Source organism: Carassius auratus, chromosome 9 (assembly GCF_003368295.1).
Source record: "Carassius auratus strain Wakin chromosome 9, ASM336829v1, whole genome shotgun sequence".
NCBI lineage: Eukaryota > Metazoa > Chordata > Actinopteri > Cypriniformes > Cyprinidae > Carassius > Carassius auratus.
In genome coordinates this window covers 1,859,568-1,880,915 of record NC_039251.1, presented here as the reverse complement: position 1 = coordinate 1,880,915, position 21,348 = coordinate 1,859,568, and the positions used below count along the sequence as shown (strand labels likewise).

Genomic DNA, 21,348 nt, shown 5'->3' with positions numbered 1-21,348 from the left:
TACTTTTGATGTGCAATTGTTTAGTCCTTGAGACCGTAATCTAAGGCTTTTTTTTAAAAAACATAAATCCCTTCTGGAAAATGATTTATACAGCCCACATACATAGAACAGGCAGATATTTTGCTATTGAATGTTGTGTAAGCGCAGTTTATAGGAAATGGGTCTAATATCCAGTTTATTTTCAAAATCAAAATATCGGCTTATAAATCGGCTCTTTTCGAGTTAATATCGGCATCGGCCCCCAAAAATCCATATCAGTCGGGCTCTACTTCTGAGTTACTGGCCACAGCAGAAATATATCTCTGTATACAACATTATCTTTTAAAATGAAGTTTTTCTGAAAAATGGTACTTTCGCCCCTGCTCTCCCCTACTATAGTATTAATTAAAAATAAACTGACATTAGGAATCAACTTATGTTTTTATTTGCATGTTAACAGTAGCAGCAAATGAAGACTGACGCCAGGACGTGGTTTTCCCCAAAAAATTTTTTTACTTCGATTTCAGTTTAATAAGTAATAATTGAAGTCACAAGTAACTCGCTTATATTACTGCTCATTTATATCACATTACTCACTTACATTACACTGCTTACTTAAATGACTCACTTATATTACACTGCTCCCTACTATCCATATGCATCTTTGCTCTTTCGTGTTTTTTCACTTTCTCCGAGAGATGATGCATTTCGTTGACACCTGTAGTTGTCCATGCAATGTCCGTATTTCTTTCAGTGACACAATAGAATTAATCTATGCTGAGGTAACGTTCGCCGTGATGTTGATCAAGTTCAGCTGACAACTGAATTTGCATTTTTTTTCACATTTGATAAAGATATTAAAGTAATTTTTTAACTTTTTCCTTATTGTTAAAATTAAAAATAGTTTTAAATATTATTGGATGTCACTGTTCCCACCAGTAGTTGCACAAGTTAAGGTTACGCACGATGACTAGAGCACGTTAGGGCTAGCCCTCCCGGAACTCATTGAGATTGCATTGCAGTGGCTGCAGTTCGAAAAAAAAAGATCTTTGAATGGAAGTCTATGAGAGCACTCTGGGTGATTCACAGTTTGACAGAAATCGCCCAAAAAGGGGCCGTACTACACAGAATGTGACTCGATGCTGATTTGACTATTTAGAGGCAGCAAAAACAGTCTAGAATAGTGAAAGCTAGCGTAACACTGTGGTTGAATGTAAAAGAAAATCCCTCCCTTTCCTTTGGTGGTGCGTCGCCCAATCGCCCTAATGGAGAAACCGCCACTGGTCAGAGGAGGATAGCAGTCTAAGCCCCCTCCAGGCTTTTGCGGTTCTTTCCTTCCTTTTATTTATTTTTTTCACCTGCAAACAACCATTTCACCTTGACAAGGATGAGTTGAGTCAGATGAGATCAGTTGAGTCAGTCTACATGGTTAGCATTTTCCCTCGGTGTGCTCAGGTCTCTCCTGATAGGAGCTCAAATCACTCATCCTCAGCTTGAACTTGGAAACCAGCAGGATTCTTTTGAATCTACCCCCCTTTCATGTTTTTCACCCTCCTTCTCTCTTTTTCTGTTGTCAAAAATGCGAGCTGGATTATGACAGTCTTTACTGTTTACTGGCAGCAGCAAGCATCTGTAATTTGTCATTAATAAAGGTTTTTGCTTGTAATTCAAGATATTTGTGAACTGCTCCACAATTATTCATATGGCTGTTTGGGTTCATTGTCATCCTTCATGAATAAATATGACATTTTCTGCATGTTTCCCTGGAAATAATTCATTTTCAGATCCGTCTTCTGTCCTTTGAGCAAATAGTGATTGTCTGAAACTGTTCTGAAGCTTCAGAGGCAAATTAAGATTTCAAGTCAGTGATATTTGCTAATTGTCATATTGGCAAATAAATCACACAACTGTGAAATATAATTACAGAAATTATGGTGTGCTAACTTCGCAATGCTATACAAAAATAAACATACATTCATTTTAATGAGGTTTTAAGATCATTTTTTTTCTTTTTTTCCATTTTCCTCTTTCTCTGAGTATTTCAGTCAAAACGCCCATCACTTCAAGTGTTCAAAGTAAAGCCCTCAGTCTGCTTTTAAAGACCTCTTTGAAAGGAAACTACTGTTGTGTCTAAGGTGATAGTTTCCACCTATCCCATCTGGGCCTCACACGATGGTCCTCACGCTGACTATTCTGCTCCATCAGACTGCTGGGGAACAAGAATATCCATCAAATTCAGTGGGAGGTGAAGCCACAGACAGGGAAAAGACAGATGAGTTTGCTAATCAGTGACACAGGCACATACAGTGTGTCCAGTATTCCATAAGATTAATGATGGTTCCTCTAAAAGTCACTGCTGTCTTACCGAATAAGTGAAAGAACGAAATGGCCAATAAAAGCTCAATTTTGAATCCAATCTGACTCAGAAAGAGAGAAATGTAATTCTGATATCTGAGCATGCAATGCTATATTGGATGACTCAAATGGATGTTAGATTAGGTTGTTAGTATCAGATGCCAATGCCAGTAAAATATCACACCAATACACTGATATTTGTTAAGCATTTAAATGCTATTTAACACACTCCTTCACTGAATGAGTAAAGTTTGATATTAAAGTACATATTATTATATTAAATTAAGACGATGGCATGAAGCATTAAAACATTTCTAAATTAAGCAAGCAGTGTTTTTCAAGCAATTATTCCAGTACGCTGTCAGCACTGAAATACTAACATATTAAGATGACTTTTTTTCAGAATTGTAATTTGATATTAATGCATTGCAGAAAGTGGCAGGTCTTCAGCTTCAGCTATCAAATGTTTAAGAATAAGATTTTATGAATTTATTATCTAAACAATTTGCTTCTGGCAAGGAAATTAAATCACCATTCAGTTATAATCTGTTTTATTTCTTTTTTTTTTCAGCATTTGCAGTACACCATTCATTACATAATGCCAGCTGCACTACTGAAAAAAAACAAGGTCAAGATCAATTTGATGTTAGATTCACATTTTCACAATTCACACAAGGAGTGTTCAGGCATTAAATAGAAAGAGGGGACTATTTTAGAAGGATAGAGCAAAACCTTATTCAGTCTTTCTGCGGATCACATTATTGATGGACAGATGATATCTGTTTGGACGTATGTATGGAATATAGTTTAAACCTCTTTTGGAAATAAAAAGGAAAATGACTGTCAGTTGTGAAAAGGTCTTGTTAATATTTATTGTTACATAGGAAGGTTAAATTTTCCATTCTGTTCTGTCTGCAGGCATCATTGACAGAGAAAATAGTCTGTGCATCAATTTCCAGGGAGTGTTACAAAGATCTGTTTTTAGAGTGAAGTGTGGTTCAATTTGAGTTTTACAGTATTTGAAATAAATCTCTTAAAGGTTATTGAAGGCAGCACAGATTACTGTGAGAAATGCTGGAAAATTTTTTTCTCGCATTGCCTTCCCAAAACCACATACACATACAGTACATTAAGAGAAATGGCAGTTATACCATTTAAACTGATGCAATTCTTGAACTAAAATAATAGTGCTAAACACGTGTTCAGTTTTATCTGAAAGCAGACCAGTGTGAACCTGGCAATGTTTATGTTGGTTGTGGATGTATAACGGCAGTTCAGAAAAAAAATGTCATTTGAGTTACGCTAAAAGGTTAATAATCTCATTCCCAATTGTCCATATCTCAAAGTGCAATGCTGTACCAGGTATGCTATTGAGCAAGTTTACAACATTAGTTAAAAAAAAAAAAAAAAAATAAATAAAAATAATTAGAATCCATATGGGGCTGGTTTAATGCCAACATCAAGATGCAGTCTATTCATTTTAGAAATCATGCACTTTGGTAGTATTATGTAACATATGCAAGGGACCTTGCATTCCTTATTAATTGATAATCTGCCCCTATAATTTGTGTAAAAAGGAATCAAAGTTGTTGGAATTGCCAATACAGACATTTGAGCTGGAAATTATGGATATGTGTTTTTTTGGAGTTTTACAAAAATAGGCAATTTTTTTTTTTTCCTGAAAGAGCCTTTTTAACACCCCATTTTATGCACTCAAAATTAGAAAACTGTATTGCATTTAAAACTGCAGTCCATATGGCTTGCGCTCGACAATTTAAGTCTTCTGAAGCTAAATGTAAGCTTTATGTGACAAACAGACTGTCTGTGTAGGTGACAACATTCACACATGCTTTTTCCAAGCATGCTGCTTCAAGAAGCATTGTGAAGGTTTGATTCTCATGGTCATTTGTGTCTAACTTTAATTATGTTCGATTTGAGAGCTATGGTGGATTAATGAAATGAATTCAGTCTGTCCCTCGCAGAAAGCTATTCTATGTGTCAGAAAAAGCACAGGTTTTGAATGACATAAGGGTGAGTAAACGATGAGAGAATTTTTACCACATTGACATTTTGGCTAAAACACCACAAAAAGGACCTCAAGAATGTCACACACAAACACAAAACACAAAAAAATGGAGGTTTCATGCATAGGATACAGGTCCTGAATTCTCAAGTCACATCAGTCTTTGAAGTGCTGATCTTCAGAATAGAGACATTTGGCTGTGTCTTGCCTATCATCTCCCCTGCTGTTTTATCTTTCTGCCTGGAGTGAGGTAGATGACACAGCTCCTTACAGGAAGTCCCTTTCACAGAATCATCACAACACTTCCCACTACTGCCTATAAGCTATGTGTCTGTCATAGCTGGCACATGCTTTGTTGAAAATAATCATCTGCATATCCAAATAAACCACAGAAATGAAAGCTAAATACATTTGAATATGATGTGTGGATTAACAGGCAGAGAATTTTGTATTGCTGCAGTGGTTTGGTCAGTCAGTGCTATTGATATACTTTGCAGTTTCAAACCAGCAAGTTTGATTCTAGGGTTGATGTTAGTTAGGTGTTAGGCTACATTTAGCTTACGCCAAACTGCACCTTTCAATTCCATTCGGAAATGGGTTTACTTTATATCCGATCTCCTACAGAGACTCAATCTATGAAAGACTGAAGAGGTGGCTGTTGTTTGCACAGTTACTTTAATTTCAGCCAAAGAGTTCTGGCAACACTGAAGGTCGGGCCTTTTATTTAGTCTCTGTGACAGAAGGTTTGACCCGATCAGCTGTTTCTACTGTAAGACCTCACAAAGTGACCTTGTTGTGCAACAAAGCAAGCTTTTGAACTAAAATAGGTATTGCAATAGTGATTGCTCAAATGTCTGCAAGGACTTGAATGGGACTTGTAAGAAAGATTTGATCAAAAATACAGAAAAAATCTAATACAGTGAGATTATTTCAATTTCTAATATTGGTTTTCTGTTTTAATATACTTTCTGTGCTCAAAGCTAAATTTTGAGCAACATTACTCCAGTCTTCAGTGTCACATAATCCTTCAGGAATCTTTATAATATGCTGATTTATTATGATTGTTGAAAACAGTTGTGCTGTTTCCAGAAAATTATTATGAGATAAAAAAAAATCTGAATTGTAAGATGAAAAGTCGCAATTACATTGTTTAGTTTTTAAATCAGTGGCGTAAATAGCCTTCAATAAGAAACATTTATTTTAAATTATGATAACATTTTACAATATTACGTTTTTTACTGTATATTTAATCAAATAAATGCAGCCTTGGTGAGCATAAGAGACTGAAAACAACAACAACAACAACAACAACTAAACATTTAAAATCTTACCGACCACAATCTTTTGAACAGTAGTGTATACATTTACCTCAGGCATAATGGTAGATATTTTTTTATTGTTTTTGGAAACTTTACACTTATTCACCCTCATATTCATGACTTTTAAAGAAATATTCTTTTTGACATAGCTTCTGCAGTCAAAAACTTCTGAAAGGGACATGGAAACCTTAAATCTTTGAAGTACCTGTCCTGTACTAGCACTATACAGTGAAATGTATGTAAGGCTTGGTAGTGGAAGTCAAATCTTTCTTCTGAAGTATGCATCACTGTCATTAAAGCCCCTGTATCTGTCATTTGTATCTCTATGAAATAAAGAACAGGAGATGAAACTGAATAATACTGCAGACACCTGCTCTTATTATAGTCTCGATCCTTCTCTTCATTTCCCAAGATAACATTCAGACGTACCTGAATAATGCATGCAAAAGCATGCATGTCACAAAGATATTAACTAGTGCCACTAAACAATAGATACCATATTTCAGTGGCCATCAGGAGTCTCTAAAGCCGAGCTGCTATAACATTTTCATCACACAAGCGACGCAAGTCAATCTAGATGTCTCATGTATTGTTTAACTCAAGAATAACAAACCATGACTTTGTCATGTGATTTACAATTTTCATTGTCTAGGACAATGAAAACGGAAATATCTATTTCCATTCCGCCTCTATCCAGATGAATTGTGTCTTGGTTATTTCAGATAAGCACAATTGATGGGTCCACCTGAATATAGCAGAGTTGTTAAATGAGAAACATAAATCTGTGTGCCAGTGTGCAGAATGCTCTTCATTGTTACCATGTCTCTTCCTCCTATTATTGATTGTCATAATGAATACTTGGATTCCGGCTTACTTTTATTACACCAATGCTGAATTTTGTCCTATGAATAAAACTAGCCAGCTCCATTAAGAAATCGATGGCAGGGTTTACTTGATATCGTAATTAGCGAGCTTTTATTATAACGGTGACGAGATAAAGTATGACACCATAGTTCTGTTTCATCAAGTTCAATATCATAAGAAATATTTCTTAGAAATTTCAAGAACTAATAATTTTTGCATGAATCTAACTACTATGAGAAATGTATTATCCTCAGTACACCCCACACAACAAATGTAAAGCATACACATACTGTATATAATAGAGATGCTTTTTCCTTCTTTTTAAATTCAATATTTTTATCTTCATCCAATATCTTTAACAGTAAACCCCACAGTAAACCCCACACCTGAACAGCTTTAAGATGAATTGGTACAGCAACTGTGAGCCAGATCCCATCAGCCAATATTGGCGCCTGACCTCGCTGATGTGGTTAAATGAGAGCAAATTCCCACAGCTATGTTCTAACATCTCATGGAAAATGTCCCAGAAGAGTGGAAGCTCTTTCTGGAGAACAAACTCACTATCTACTCCCTTGATTTCGAAATTAAATGTAAAGCAAGCAACAATATAAACCTACCAACTAAAAGAGTTCATTTTTAATGCTTGAAAAAATGTTGATCCGATTTAATTTCAGGTAGGATAAGTGGTTAGATGCCTCCTGGGGCAAGATGACCCTCACCCCCAACCTTAATTTTTATCTCGACCATATGGTACAAAATCTCGGTACATTTGATGAATGTCTGTTATTTTTAATGTGAACATTCCACATGAATATTGACATTTGTATCATATAGTCGGTTTAAGGTCAACTGATCAAATTTTGTGTCTCTGGAAAATAGTTATCTATGACTTTGTATTATTTTGAATCTCACATTTTTTGTGTGTCTGCTAATGAGGGATTTATGGATGTTAATGTTTTTAAATTAGAGGAGTAAAAGAAAAAAAAAGCTTTAATTTAAAGTAAAAATATTAAATTAGACTTGGGGTTATGGTTATGACGAACTGTCACAGATGAATTATTCAATATTTATTGTAATTCATGGGGCTATTATTTAGAATTTCCATGAATTAGATGTGCATTTAGACATACTTTCTTTTCAGTAAAACCTACAGGGTAATTAATGGAAATAATTCAATTTGCATTTATAATGTTGCTATGACACATCTTTAATTAAAATCTGGTTGGTTAAATATATAAATATTCTTGGCCTCTTTGAAGTTTACACTTTGTGCTATGACAACTAAAATAGCAAATGTTCTATTTATTTCTTATAATTAATAAACATTATCTGATGCATCATTCTTAAAGTGGCCAACATTTTACCACAGTCTTTAATGCAATATGCTTTATGTTGTGTAATTGCAATTATAGAATTATTAGATGCAAGTCTTGAACTTGATTTTTAAAACATCTTCATATAAATTTTCTGTTCTAAGTAAAGAATCTAACCACCCAAACCCACACGGTCATTTTGCAGATGTGACCGTGTGTATTCAAAGGAAGTACATTAAACCCATGGAAATGATCAAGAATCATTGCTAATTCAAGAAATGCACCCATGGGAAATAGGAAATGAAGGAGCTTTGCACTCAGCATGGAAGCGTGCCTTCATTTGGAATTGGCTTTGTTACCTCATTAAAAGGATTTGAAGGATTTTACCCTGATAATGTCACCCTAGTTTAAGACTTATTGTCTTAAACACAATCCTGTACAAAAAGATTTGGGAATTATGTGCAGCATCAATGCCACGTGCATGCCGGAATAAATTATACATGGAAAGGTTTTGTAATGGCCACCCAGTATCATGGAAATGCATTCACTGCAGTCTTTGCATGCAGGTTTAAAATAGCTTCAAATGATAATTAACACTGATAGCAAGAGTGAATATTATCCTTGCTGACTTCACTGCTGCCAACACTGAGACCTGAACCCCCAGCTTCAACTTACTGATTCACATCTCAAACTGTCCAGCTTCTGTCTAAATACAAAGCAAGAAATGTCACTCAAACCAAAGCTAGAATTGAATGAAGCAGAGAATTATAGAGAGAAACAGCAATCCTTTTTGAAATGGAAATAAAATGTCTTTATTTTATATTGATTTGCTTTTTATATAAAAAGTACTTACATTTAATACATTTTTTTTCTTCCAAAATACAAGCAGCCAAACGACATATAAATCAAATACAAAATTATAAAATCTGTTGTATCTTAGTAGCATCCCATCTGAAAGTAACCTGTAACGTGATTTAATTCACAATCTCTAAAATTCCCATGTAACATTAAGTTTGATCCATGGCATATCAAGAGCAATCTGTGACCTATACATGATATCTTGTCCTAGGTCTATTGTCTAACAGCGATGAAGTCAATTTTGTCAGCTTTAATTTGCTTAATGAAGCCATTGTAGTTGTATTGCTGAGCTCAAATGTAGCTTTAAGCAGGCAAAGTAGCAGAAAAGTAGCTTTTTCTTCCACAGTCTTCTTTCAAACTACCAGACTGTAGTTTAATGACCATCAAACTGACATCAGCTCTGCAAAAATGTCGTCAAGCCATAGACCAGACTGCACTTGGTCAAGATTTCTTTTCAGAGCTTTCCCAGCAGCCACATGGTTGGTAGGGTTCATAAACATGGTTTATAATTGCAGCATTTTTCTGGGTGGTGGAAATGAAAAATCACATCATGAAGCAAAAGTAAACAACACTGGACCGATATAAACTCAATTCTTCAAAGAGAACTGACTGTAGTCAAGCGGTTGACTTGTGTAGCCCTATGTTGTGGAAGAAAGCGGGGAAAATAAAGAAGAAAATGTTATATGAATACAATAAAAACCATTATAGTGGCACAAATATGGCATTTCTAGCATAATTAAATATGATAAATGAGGTTAATAGTATAAGGAAATGAAAACTTTCACAGTGTAATGTGAAGTAAACACTAGAAATAAAAATAAAAAGGCAAAGCTGTCATGATGCCCAAAGGCAATGTACTTAAAATTTAGGAAGAAATGAACACACCAATTAAAAAAAAGAAAGAAAGAAACAAACAAACAAAAAAAAAACTAAATTCAGCTATTGTAGTTTTGTTAACTGTCCACAATGTGCAAATGAGCAGTTGTGTATCACATGTGCAGTACAACAAAAATGCGAAAAAAAATAAATGGACAAGTATGTCTCCAAATATCGCAGTAGATATGAAGGCGCAATGCTGATGGTGCCAAGAAACCAAATATAAACAAGCTATCTGGAACCTGATAGGAAATAGAAAAATTTTTGTTTTCCTAGTGTTTTATACATTTTGTACATTTAAGTAAAAAAAGAGTACAAAGTGTAGTCAGGCTATGCGGCGGTTTCTCGAATCGTCCCCTCAAGTTTCTTTGGGAGTAGCTCTCTCCTTTCGTCAATGTTGATGACTGGTTTGCGACAGTTCTGACCATCGAGGTACATCTTCGCATACATCGGATTGGAGTAGTTCATTGGCTGTTTGGAGAGAGAATTATGGAAAATTTAGATTTGTACTCTTAAAAAAAAACAAAAAAATGGCAGAATTTAAAGGAAAGCATACATGAATAAACATAAATTGTTTTACAATGGATAATTAATTAATAAATACTACAAAAATTAAATAAGTTGAAAACAAGTTCTGCAAGATTTTAGAAAGTTGGTTCAAGGAGTTGCTTCCACTGCAGCCGGAGTCAAATGTGGTTTCTGTAGCATCATTTGGATTGGTGCTTTGAAAAGCGTATTTAATCATGCGTATAGTGACATGCTGATGTGAGCAAAGGATGATAAATATTGTATAACTGTCACTCACAACCCCATCAACCTTACCACCTGCATAAATCAACCACTAAAAACGAGAAAAAAAAAAACAAAACAACAGAAGTTGAGCTTAAAAGCCATGCAAATTCTATCACTATGACATGTGCAAACTCAACCCAGTCTCATATAAAAACGTACCCTGACTACGTTGGTCCAAAGTGCAAAACGTAGAGGGGTTACAATAATGGCCCTTGAATTGTATGACTGTTACGTTTTTTTTGCCAATTCTTTTCCTATTGTTTAGCGTCCAAGTCACGTGACTTTCAAGATTCCGACCGTGAGAACAAAAAAACATGGCGGACATTTCTCTCATTTTTAGTGAAAAAAATCAATATTTTGAGTTAGTCTCTGCATAAAAATAAGTTTTGATTACATTTCTAGCGAGAAATATATGTTTTATTTTCAGAATATTCACTCAGTGAATGTACATAATCACTCGCTTGTTCGTTGTTGCGAAGATTTTTCTGATTTCGCCAGAATAACGTGAAACTGCAACGTTTTGGTTGCTATGGACGCTGCTATCGCCTAGCATAGCTGTGGCCCCAGATTCCACATACTCTTCCTTGCGATTTCGCTCCGTCTGACAGACCAAGCCCCTGCCCACTATATGCGTTTCTTCCGAGCGGCAACCTCACGCTCTCTCTCGTGAAGCCAATAAAGAAGTGACTAAAACTGCAATTCATCGACCGGCCGCTTGAGGCTGGTTGCAGAAGGGAGTCATTCCCATAGACTCCTCGTGTTAAAATGCCCAACTTTACAGCAGAAAAAAACGTTTACAGCCTGGTTCAAAAAATGATTTTGATCTACATTGCTAATTTTGCCCTTCATGACAACTGTGAGGGGGGTGATTTTTTTTATAACTAATCCGTTTAAATTATATTAAGCCTTAAAGTTCTGCATAATTAAGGGCGTGGCCACTTGAGTGACAGGTGGATTGCCGCTGCTGACAATGCCGTCGCGATAGGTGGGCGTGGCTTCAGCAATCAGCTCCCGCCTTTTTGCCTATTTTCGATTATCCGGGAGAGTCACGCGGTGACGCGCTGCCAAGATGGCGACGGCCCGCTCTGCACACTTTAGGCTTCAAAACCGAGGAGTCTATGGGTGACGTCACGGACACTACGTCCATATTTTTTTACAGTCTATGGTTTCGTCTGAGGTGGCAGCGGGAGAAACTAATGTTGACAAAGTGACGAGTTACAAAAAAGAAGTACTTTTTTTAGTTTGGAATCATTGTTAGTCCAAGAATATGGACTGGCGTGTTATTTGTGGTATTACTCCTCGATTATAATATTTCAATAAATATCCAGGCAGTCTTCCACTGATGTGATGACGTTTCTTATGACATATTCAGTGCTGCCACCACGTGTCTGGTCTTAGTAATAACCACTGATCTATATTAAAGATCAGTGGTAATAACTTATTTCTGGTGTATTATCAAGTTTTTCTCTGCATGGAGGTGAATTAATTTTATTTATATTATTTGAAGTATGCAATATCTATCTATCTATCATCTATGTGTGAAGGAGAGAGATGATCTGTCAAGCTTTTGTAAAAACAGCATGTGTTCTCTGGTTGCAACAAAGTGGGAGTCTTTCAGGCTTTTGAATTTTAATTTTTTTTAATATACTGTAAACAACATACACATAGCTTATGGAACAAAACAATGGGATTGAACATTTCCTTAATTTGTGGTGTTCTCCTCCGTCACCCACTGTGGCGGCCAAGTTTCCCCACTGTAATAAAAAGAGATTGTTATTAATTTAGGTCTTTACATCAGCCATGAATTAAATTCAAAACAAACATGACAAGGTTAAGGGCAATGAGGAACAGCAAGCCACCCCTTCATTCAGTAGGTTTATAAACTTACAGTAACCTGATAACAGTAAATTCCCTGCCTATGGTAATATTTTGGTTAAGGTTTGAATATGCATTACCTACGGTGTAGCCGGTTATTTGAAATCATATACCTCTGCTCTGAAGGTATCCATTGTAAAAGACCTGCAATTTGCTGCACAATATTAGTCTTGAAAATTTGGTCATGAAAGACCTCCCCTTTTGCTCAGAATAAATTGGTTCTTATGTTCAACATATGTCTTTCAATTATGGCAGTCAGGTTTATCTGCCTTAAAGGTCCCATGGCATGGATTATTTCATTGACTGACATGCTTGCATGTGAAATAGCCAGCATTAGATGTGCAACTCTCTCGAAGAGTGCCCAAGGACACTTCGACACACTGAGCCACAGCCACCCACAAATACAAACTAAGGATATTACTTTAAGTTTTGAAGTGCTAAGAATTAGGTTATTCCAATCAAAACTATGATAAATTGTACATACCAGAGTGAACAGGGCTCCCATTCCACCAACTTCATTTGGATCCCCTGAAAAAACATCAAAGTTATGTGGTTAAGGGGTTTCCAGTTGGGGTGCTGCAATTCCACTGAGTACATCTAAGACTTTTAATTATTGTAAAGCTAACCTTCTGCATTTTGCAGCGGATCACCCTCTTCACTGGGTAGTAAGGTTCCCCTTCTAGGATACCATGGTTACATTCTAAAAGAGCAAAAAAAGTACATGAGTTTGACCTCATACATCTTCATCAATTAATTAAAAAATTATTTTGACAGGCAACACATGATATATTTATGACTTACGTACATCTGGCTAGGGTAAAATAATCACTTTATTTGAAATCTGATTTGAAATGGTGAAATGTAAATCTAGGAAAGCTTAATAACCTTTGGGTGATTTTTTCCCCCTCAGTTTCTTCCTTGTAGACATGTCTGAGGCTGCAGAATTCTGCTGCTTCTTTTTATTGTTTGCAGACATATCTGTTGAGATTAAGGAAATGTAGCTGTTATTACAATGAAGACTGGTCTAAATACCTTTATTCCAATAACAAATATATAATATCACATTACAATTGGAAAGATATAGATATAGGCACTCATTGAAATTCATGGAAATTGTTTAACCATATGCTGTATGGTCACTTCTTCGCTCTACCAAGGGTTATAGACTACAAGATGTACACACAGGTGACCAATTGAAGGAAAAGACAATGAATGTAGTTCCTCCTACACAAATTACCTTTATCCTATAACCTCAATATTGTCTGGAGATGTGTCTTCCAGACTTCAATTCACAGACCACAGTGTCTCACAGAATGAATTACTAAGTATGAAGATTTTGTCAATCTGATTCAATGGGTTTTACAAACCCCAGTTTCAATGAAGCTTGGTCAACTGTAAAACGAAAATAAAAACATAATACAACTATTTGCAAATCATTTTCAACCTATATTAAATTGAATACTCTACAAAGACAAGCTGAAAAACTTTATTGTTTTTTAGCTAATATTAACTCATTTTGAATTTGAGCCCTGCAACATACTCCTAAAAACCTGGGACAGAATCAAGACTGGGAATGTTTGGAACATTCCACAGGTGAACAGGTTCATTGGAAACACGTGAGTGTCATGATTAGGCATAAAAGGGGCATCCCCGGAATTCATTCACGAGCAAGTCATCCTTGGTTGTGAATGACTGAGCCTTCTGGGGATGTTATGTGATGGTGGGAATCACTACTGTAAAGGATATTAATGTGGGCTCAGGAACACTTTGGAAAACAATTGTCAGTTAACACAGTTTGTCGCTACTACAAGTGCTATGAGTGCTGTCTGCATTTGAAATAGATTTTTGAAATCATGGACGTTGTGTACCTCGGGATAAAGAGGAAAAGGACCACCCAGATTGTTATCAGTGCTAAGTTCAAAAGCCATGGGGGTGTGTTAGTGTCCATGGCATACCCATGCCCCATGACATTCAAAATGAGAGAATCTTTGTAAACAAACAGTAAAGCTTTTCAGTTTGAACATTAAATATCTTGTCTTCATTGTAAATTCATTGAACATAGGAACTCCACTGGAATAGGGTTTTTTATGATCATCAGGGGCCTAATTTATAAGTGTATAAACACATATAAACAAACTGAGAAATAAGAAATTGATTACGATGACATGAATCCACGCTCCCCACAGAATATGAAAGCTTGCTAAGTTACACATATTTTGAGTTGATTATCATTTATTATTACATGGTTTGGTTAAATTCTAATGTAGAATGTTATTTCTTGATAACAGACCACTGATAAGTATTACACACCGTTGCCATGGAAAAACAGAGCGTTCCCATGGACACGGTGTTCTTTAACGGAAGCAATACAATCGTTTTAAAATCAATAAACTCCTTTTTTAAATCAATATTTTGTGTAAAATTATTTATTTATTTGGTAGGTAGCCATTTTGGTAGACCCGATCAGCCTGTCGTGGTTGTATTCGCTATAACAACCGCCTCGCTATACATTATCCCTTACTTAACAGAAACCAGCATAGGATGTTAATTGTTACAGCCATGTATTTTGATGTGTGTGTGTGCACATACTGAGCTTGTCCATATGCACAGTAGACTGAAGTGAATCCTATACAGCTAAAAATGAGTCACCAAACACCTACAGCAGACCTTGGATGTGCAACAGTGCTCTCCATCATCATCAGTTCCTATATAGATTGAAGCTGTTCTAGTGGCACATTGTGGCTGATACCACTTCAGTAATTCACTTGCCAAAAGTTTGTTTTTGCTTCAGCATCTGTCAATCTTCCTGGCAGAATTTTAAAAATGTTATATTTCCCTTTAGTAATATTTGAAAGGCAAGTTATCCAGACCTACATATTACAGTAGTTACTGGTATAACACCTCAAAAGTCACCTCACACTAATCGGTCATTGGATTTTTTTCTTTTTTTCAAATTTAAATACATTTCCTTGTTTAGAGTATTGTTTCAGTTTAAGAAGGAGAGACAGATTAAATGTTTAACATGGTTATCATGTATACCGTGATTAAACAACATATGAAAAAAAGATGACTAGCAATTGAATAATGATTTATATGCTATTTGAAAATATCAACATAACTTACTTCGTTTCTGCTGAGGTGGTTCTGTGAGGGGTAGGATGGGAGGACTGGTGGTGAGCTGGATGGTGGACTGGATTGGAGGAGGACTGGTGATGGGCTGGATGGGAGGAGGACTGGTGATGGACTGGATGGGAGGAGGACTGGTGATGGACTGGATGGGAGGAGGACTGGTGATGGGCTGGATGGGAGGAGGACTGGTGATGGGCTGGATGGGAGGAGGAGGAGGACTGGTGATGGACTGGATGGGAGGAGGACTGGTGATGGGCTGGATGGGAGGAGGACTGGTGATGGACTGGATGGGAGGAGGACTGGTGATGGACTGGATGGGAGGAGGACTGGTGATGGGCTGGATGGGAGGAGGACTGGTGATGGGCTGGATGGGAGGAGGAGGAGGACTGGTGATGGGCTGGATGGGAGGAGGACTGGTGATGGACTGGATGGGAGGAGGACTGGTGATGGGCTGGATGGGAGGAGGAGGAGGACTGGTGATGGGCTGGATGGGAGGAGGACTGGTGATGGGCTGGATGGCAGGAGGACTGGTGATGGACTGGATGGGAGGAGGACTGGTGATGGACTGGATGGGAGGAGGACTGGTGATGGGCTGGATGGGAGGAGGACTGGTGATGGGCTGGATGGGAGGAGGAGGAGGACTGGTGATGGGCTGGATGGGAGGAGGACTGGTGATGGGCTGGATGGGAGGAGGACTGGTGATGGACTGGATGGGAGGAGGACTGGTGATGGACTGGATGGGAGGAGGACTGGTGATGGGCTGGATGGGAGGAGGACTGGTGATGGGCTGGATGGGAGGAGGACTGGTGATGGGCTGGATGGGAGGAGGACTGGTGATGGGCTGGATGGGAGGAGGACTGGTGATGGACTGGATGGGAGGAGGACTGGTGATGGGCTGGATGGGAGGAGGACTGGTGATGGGCTGGATGGGAGGAGGAGGAGGACTGGTGATGGACTGGATGGGAGGAGGACTGGTGATGGACTGGATGGGAGGAGGACTGGTGATGGACTGGATGGGAGGAGGACTGGTGATGGACTGGATGGGAGGAGGACTGGTGATGGACTGGATGGGAGGAGGACTGGTGATGGACTGGATGGGAGGAGGACTGGTGATGGGCTGGATGGGAGGAGGACTGGTGATGGACTGGATGGGAGGAGGACTGGTGATGGGCTGGATGGGAGGAGGACTGGTGATGGACTGGATGGGAGGAGGAGGAGGACTGGTGATGGACTGGATGGGAGGAGGACTGGTGATGGACTGGATGGGAGGAGGACTGGTGGTGGACTGGATAGGAGGAGGAGGAGGACTGGTGGTGGACTGGATGGGAGGAGGACTGGTGATGGGCTGGATGGGAGGAGGACTGGTGATGGACTGGATGGGAGGAGGAGGAGGACTGGTGATGGACTGGATGGGAGGAGGACTGGTGATGGACTGGATGGGAGGAGGACTGGTGGTGGACTGGATAGGAGGAGGAGGAGGACTGGTGGTGGACTGGATGGGAGGAGGACCGGTGGCGGGCTGCTGGTTAGTACAACCTAAATGGTACAAAAAGAGGAAATTATTCACCTCCTGTAATAAGAACAAAGGTCCCCTTTTTTCTAGCATGGACTGTGCTCCATAAGGAAATGTCCAGTACATTTGTCTTTTGTATTCTTCTGTCTATAAATGCTGCCCTATGGACTCTATGCTCTCTGTAGAACTGAGGTGAGGCTGATTTTGTACTCTGGTGCAAATTGTAGGATCTCATTATCTCATGTGAAGTGGAGATATGTGTTTATAGTTTTTTGAAGTTGAATTGAGCAATGCCTCTTGCTGTTGACTATTTTGCTATGTATAGCAGACAAATCAGTGAGCTATGTGGCTCACTGACTAGTAAAAGAAACTAGGTCTGCAAACAACTGTTATTTTCATACTCTTTTCAATGAATCAATAAGTTGTTTGGTCCATAAACCATCAGAAAATAAAAAAAGGCTGACCAGTGTTTCCCAAAGTCAAAGATGATATATATATTTATATATTAATATGTAAGACTCTGAAAGTAGAAACATTTTTTATTAAACAAAAGAAACTAAAAGAAACACCTATTGGATAAAGCAAAGACCAAATTTGATGAAGCAACAAATGAATAGCTATTTTTGGCCCACTGTGGTTTGCCCTGTGACAGCGGTACCAAGAAAATCCACAACTGCAATTGCTGTCACATTTATTTTTATGTTGACTATGGAGTAAGATTTTAAATAATCGCACACACTTACCATCAATTAACAGTTCATAAAGAGCCTTCATCCTGTCCAGGCATTTTGCAGAATGGTCTGACAGCTGCCATTTTGGCTGGAGGACTTGTGCGGACCAGGTTTTCTGTTTCCTTGTTTTCTTTCCAATGAAGACTATGGCCTTGTACCCCAATGTGTTTAACTTTTCGACCTGAAAATAAAGATATAATATTATATATATATATATATATATATATATATATATATATATATATATATATATATATATATATATATATATATATATATAAATAAAGATATAATATTATATATATATATATATATATATATATATATATATATATATATATATATATATATATATATATATACACACAGAAATATAGGCAATTATAAATGTCTTAAACATTGTGGGCTACAGACGTTAAACACATACCAAGACAGATGCCTCATCAATAACATGAGAGGTGGTTTGGTTTTTTAACCACTTCTCCTTTCTGTCCTCAAAATTCTTAAGTTTTTTTGCCAGTCTTTGCTTTCTTGGCTGTACAGACTGGCAATATTTGCAGGTCTTGGTGGCCACACCAATAGCTGCTTTGCAGCCCACACAGGTTGTTATTGTTGACCCTCGTGGCATCTTAAAACTAGAATATAAAACAATCAACATTTAATAACCAAAGAGACATAGGAACTGCCTTATTTAAGTGTTACATTACAAATATTTGTAATTTGGACTATTTCAGCATTATCAGTAGGCTAGTGTCAGATATCAACACTTCATGTGTGTTTCATATTTTCAAACGCGATACAGCACGAGATATCATTAATATCGATGTAGTTTATTTTGCGTTTAAATGACTATACATTTCTGCCCTTGAGCCGTTTTAATGACCTGTGTGTAAGCTATTGCAGTGCATTTTGGGATTTGTAGTATGAGTGAGTGGTGGGAGTGCGATTTACCGCGGGCCATTAATAAAAGACGTATGAAATTATCCGGTGTTCTGTCGATTTGTCCTACGCTGTCAGATTTTCCTACCTCCCACCAAAACAGTGGGTAGTACAATTCCACAACGAAAATTCTACTGTAAAGTTATGGTTTATTAACGTCTACACCTACCACAACCCTAATCATACCCTTACAGTACTGCAAATACAGTAATTATGTGTTATATTCGCGGTTGTAGCTAAAAGGGATACAGTTACAGGAAACTAACAATAAATATTATTTTCTACCGATTAGATTGCGTTTTTATTAAAGTCTACAACTACCCCAGCCCTAAACCTACCCTTGGAGTAATGCAGATACATTAAATATCGTTGTTTAGCATGAGACAAAGGACGCGATATTGATGTGCGCGTGCGCAGTAAACCCGCGTAGGAAAATCTGACAGGGTAGGATAAAATGTCAGGACACCGGCCACGGAAAAAATATTGATGCAGTTGACTGTTCTGCTGCAGTGACATGAATTTGGAATCAATAAAGTTTTCAACTTATCATTCTGAACTCGATTAGCACATTGCCGCCAACTGCAGCTAACGTTAAATGGGTAGGCTAATATACGTTAATGCTGGATAAACCCCTATGTCCTTGGACACATCCCTATAAATTCATGGTGATAAATAATTAACGAATGATGGCTTAGACAGCGCTAACTAACTTTATTATTCCGGTTCCGTAAGCATATGTTGATATCACTACGTGTATTCATTACCTACCTTTGAGGATGTACAGTATGAATTAGTGATGGGTCATGAGCAAAAGATGCGGCTCTGAGAGCCGAAGCTTTGTAGTGAATCAGAAGAACCGGTTCGCTTCGATTGAGAGCCGGCTCCAAAAATGTTTTTCCTTTGGCTGCTTACCTCAAGGCAGAACTTTGTTTTGATTGGTCAGCAATCGCATCGAGGCCAATCAGATGTGAGTATATGGGATCATAACATTATGTAAAAACAGAGAGGGGGGTGAAGTGAAGCGGCATTCCACTGCAAGTTAACGAGTCGTAACAACGTTAATGGAGGGGAGACTGTGTGTATTGTGGCAACATCTGTTCCTTCAGAGAGAATCTAAAAAACAGGGCAGATAATCACAGAAAAAAGAAATATGATCAGTCCATCAAAGCTGAGGCATCTGATTTTTTTTGAATGCCAATCTTCACTGAGGACATTAAAACTGTTTGCTTGAGTTTGGTTCTAGTTCTGTGGATTTATTTGCGGTTTTGTTGTTAATTTGTGCAATAAAATTTTTGTTTAAAATATTAAACAAAAGACTGGTTTTGTAACAAAATAAATGCACAAAATTTAAGCAATTATAATGATTCTCATAAAAAATACTGCACATGAAAGGGTTTTCAACACACAAACCATTAATATTTGCAAAATTATGGTAAAACAAAGCTCTGCAAAAAATCCTAAATTAAGACCCATTCAGGAGTCGAAAGAGCCGGATCTTCTTCGGAAGCTGAGCCAAAAGAGCCGAACTTCCCATCACTAGTATGAATGGTGGGTGGCGGAAAGAGCGGACCCCCACCCCCCCCCAACCCACTCACTTGTCAATCTGCTGACCTCTGTGCCTCTGTGATAGGGCAACCCACGTGTCAATCAATGACCTCTCAGAGCTACCTTGCCCACACGTAAAAATGTGATGCCATTTTGTGACAGTTACATTTAACCATTGTATGGTGTTCGGGTCTGTTCGACCCGTTTTCATTTTTTATCAAATAAAAATGATACGATTAATTATTTGTTCAAACTCAGACACTTTGGCCTTGGCTCATTTTCTGTGAAGAATATATATTTATTTAATCCTTTTAGCAGATGCTTTTGTCCAAAACAACTTACCAAATAAATACAATATTTACAATAGAAAATATATTGAACACATTTCAATGGCCACACACTGAACACCAACATTTTATTACACACAGGATGTTTGGGTCCACTGGACTAATAGAAGACCGGGGCTGATAAAAGTGTGGAAATTGTAGGTCCTGTGTACCTTTACTCTGTCCCCTCCTGTCAGGCCCTGCTGTTAGTGTGTGTGTTGTGTATGTTTTTGTATATGGTTTATGAGGACCACAAATTTGCATAATGACATGGGTATTACAACGAAACATGGTTTGTGGAGACATCTGTGTCCTCATAAACCATACCGCTTTTAAAAAAGCATACTAAATGGTGTAAAAAAAAAAAAATGGAGAGTCCCGTAAACCACATATCCAAGTGTGTGTATGTGTGTGCGCGTGCGTGTGTGAGAGAGAGTTATATACTAGTGAACCATGCCATCCAATAAAGCACTGCAAACACTTTTCTTGTCTACTTAAATCTAACTATATCATTAGATGCATTGTGTAGCCTATTTGCTGTGGCATATATATAAATGATTTGAATGACTGTGTTCATCCTGGCATAAAACCCTCCATAATCATAAAGATAAAAAAAATCTCAAACAATCCTCATTTTGATCATAATTTCAACACACATACACACACAGGGGCGTTGCACAAGATCCCGGGCCCTATGCAGTCCTGATGGGCCTCCCTAAAAATATCCAGGTAAAATAAAATATATTCCAGACTTTTCAAGGACCCTCTCTTCCTTTGGGGCCCTTGTAATCAGTACTGGTTTTACTCCTAGTCTGATGCCCCTGCACACACGCACACACACACACACACACACACACACACACACACTTGAAGCCCTCAAAGTGCTCTCTGAACCAGAGGCTGTTAGGGTA

The 21,348-nt window shown here is 37.8% G+C and overlaps 1 long non-coding RNA gene across 1 annotated transcript; it reads right to left on the bottom strand.

The window, feature by feature from the left end:
* Positions 1-16,793: 16,793 nt before the first annotated feature.
* LOC113109295 (uncharacterized) lies at positions 16,794-19,675 on the bottom strand. The gene is made up of 4 exons (XR_003292925.1): positions 19,335-19,675; positions 18,055-18,262; positions 17,640-17,808; positions 16,794-16,919 (listed from the first exon to the last, which is right to left on the bottom strand). It is a non-coding gene; the product is annotated as an uncharacterized LOC113109295 (long non-coding RNA).
* Between the last annotated feature and the right edge of the window lie 1,673 nt (positions 19,676-21,348).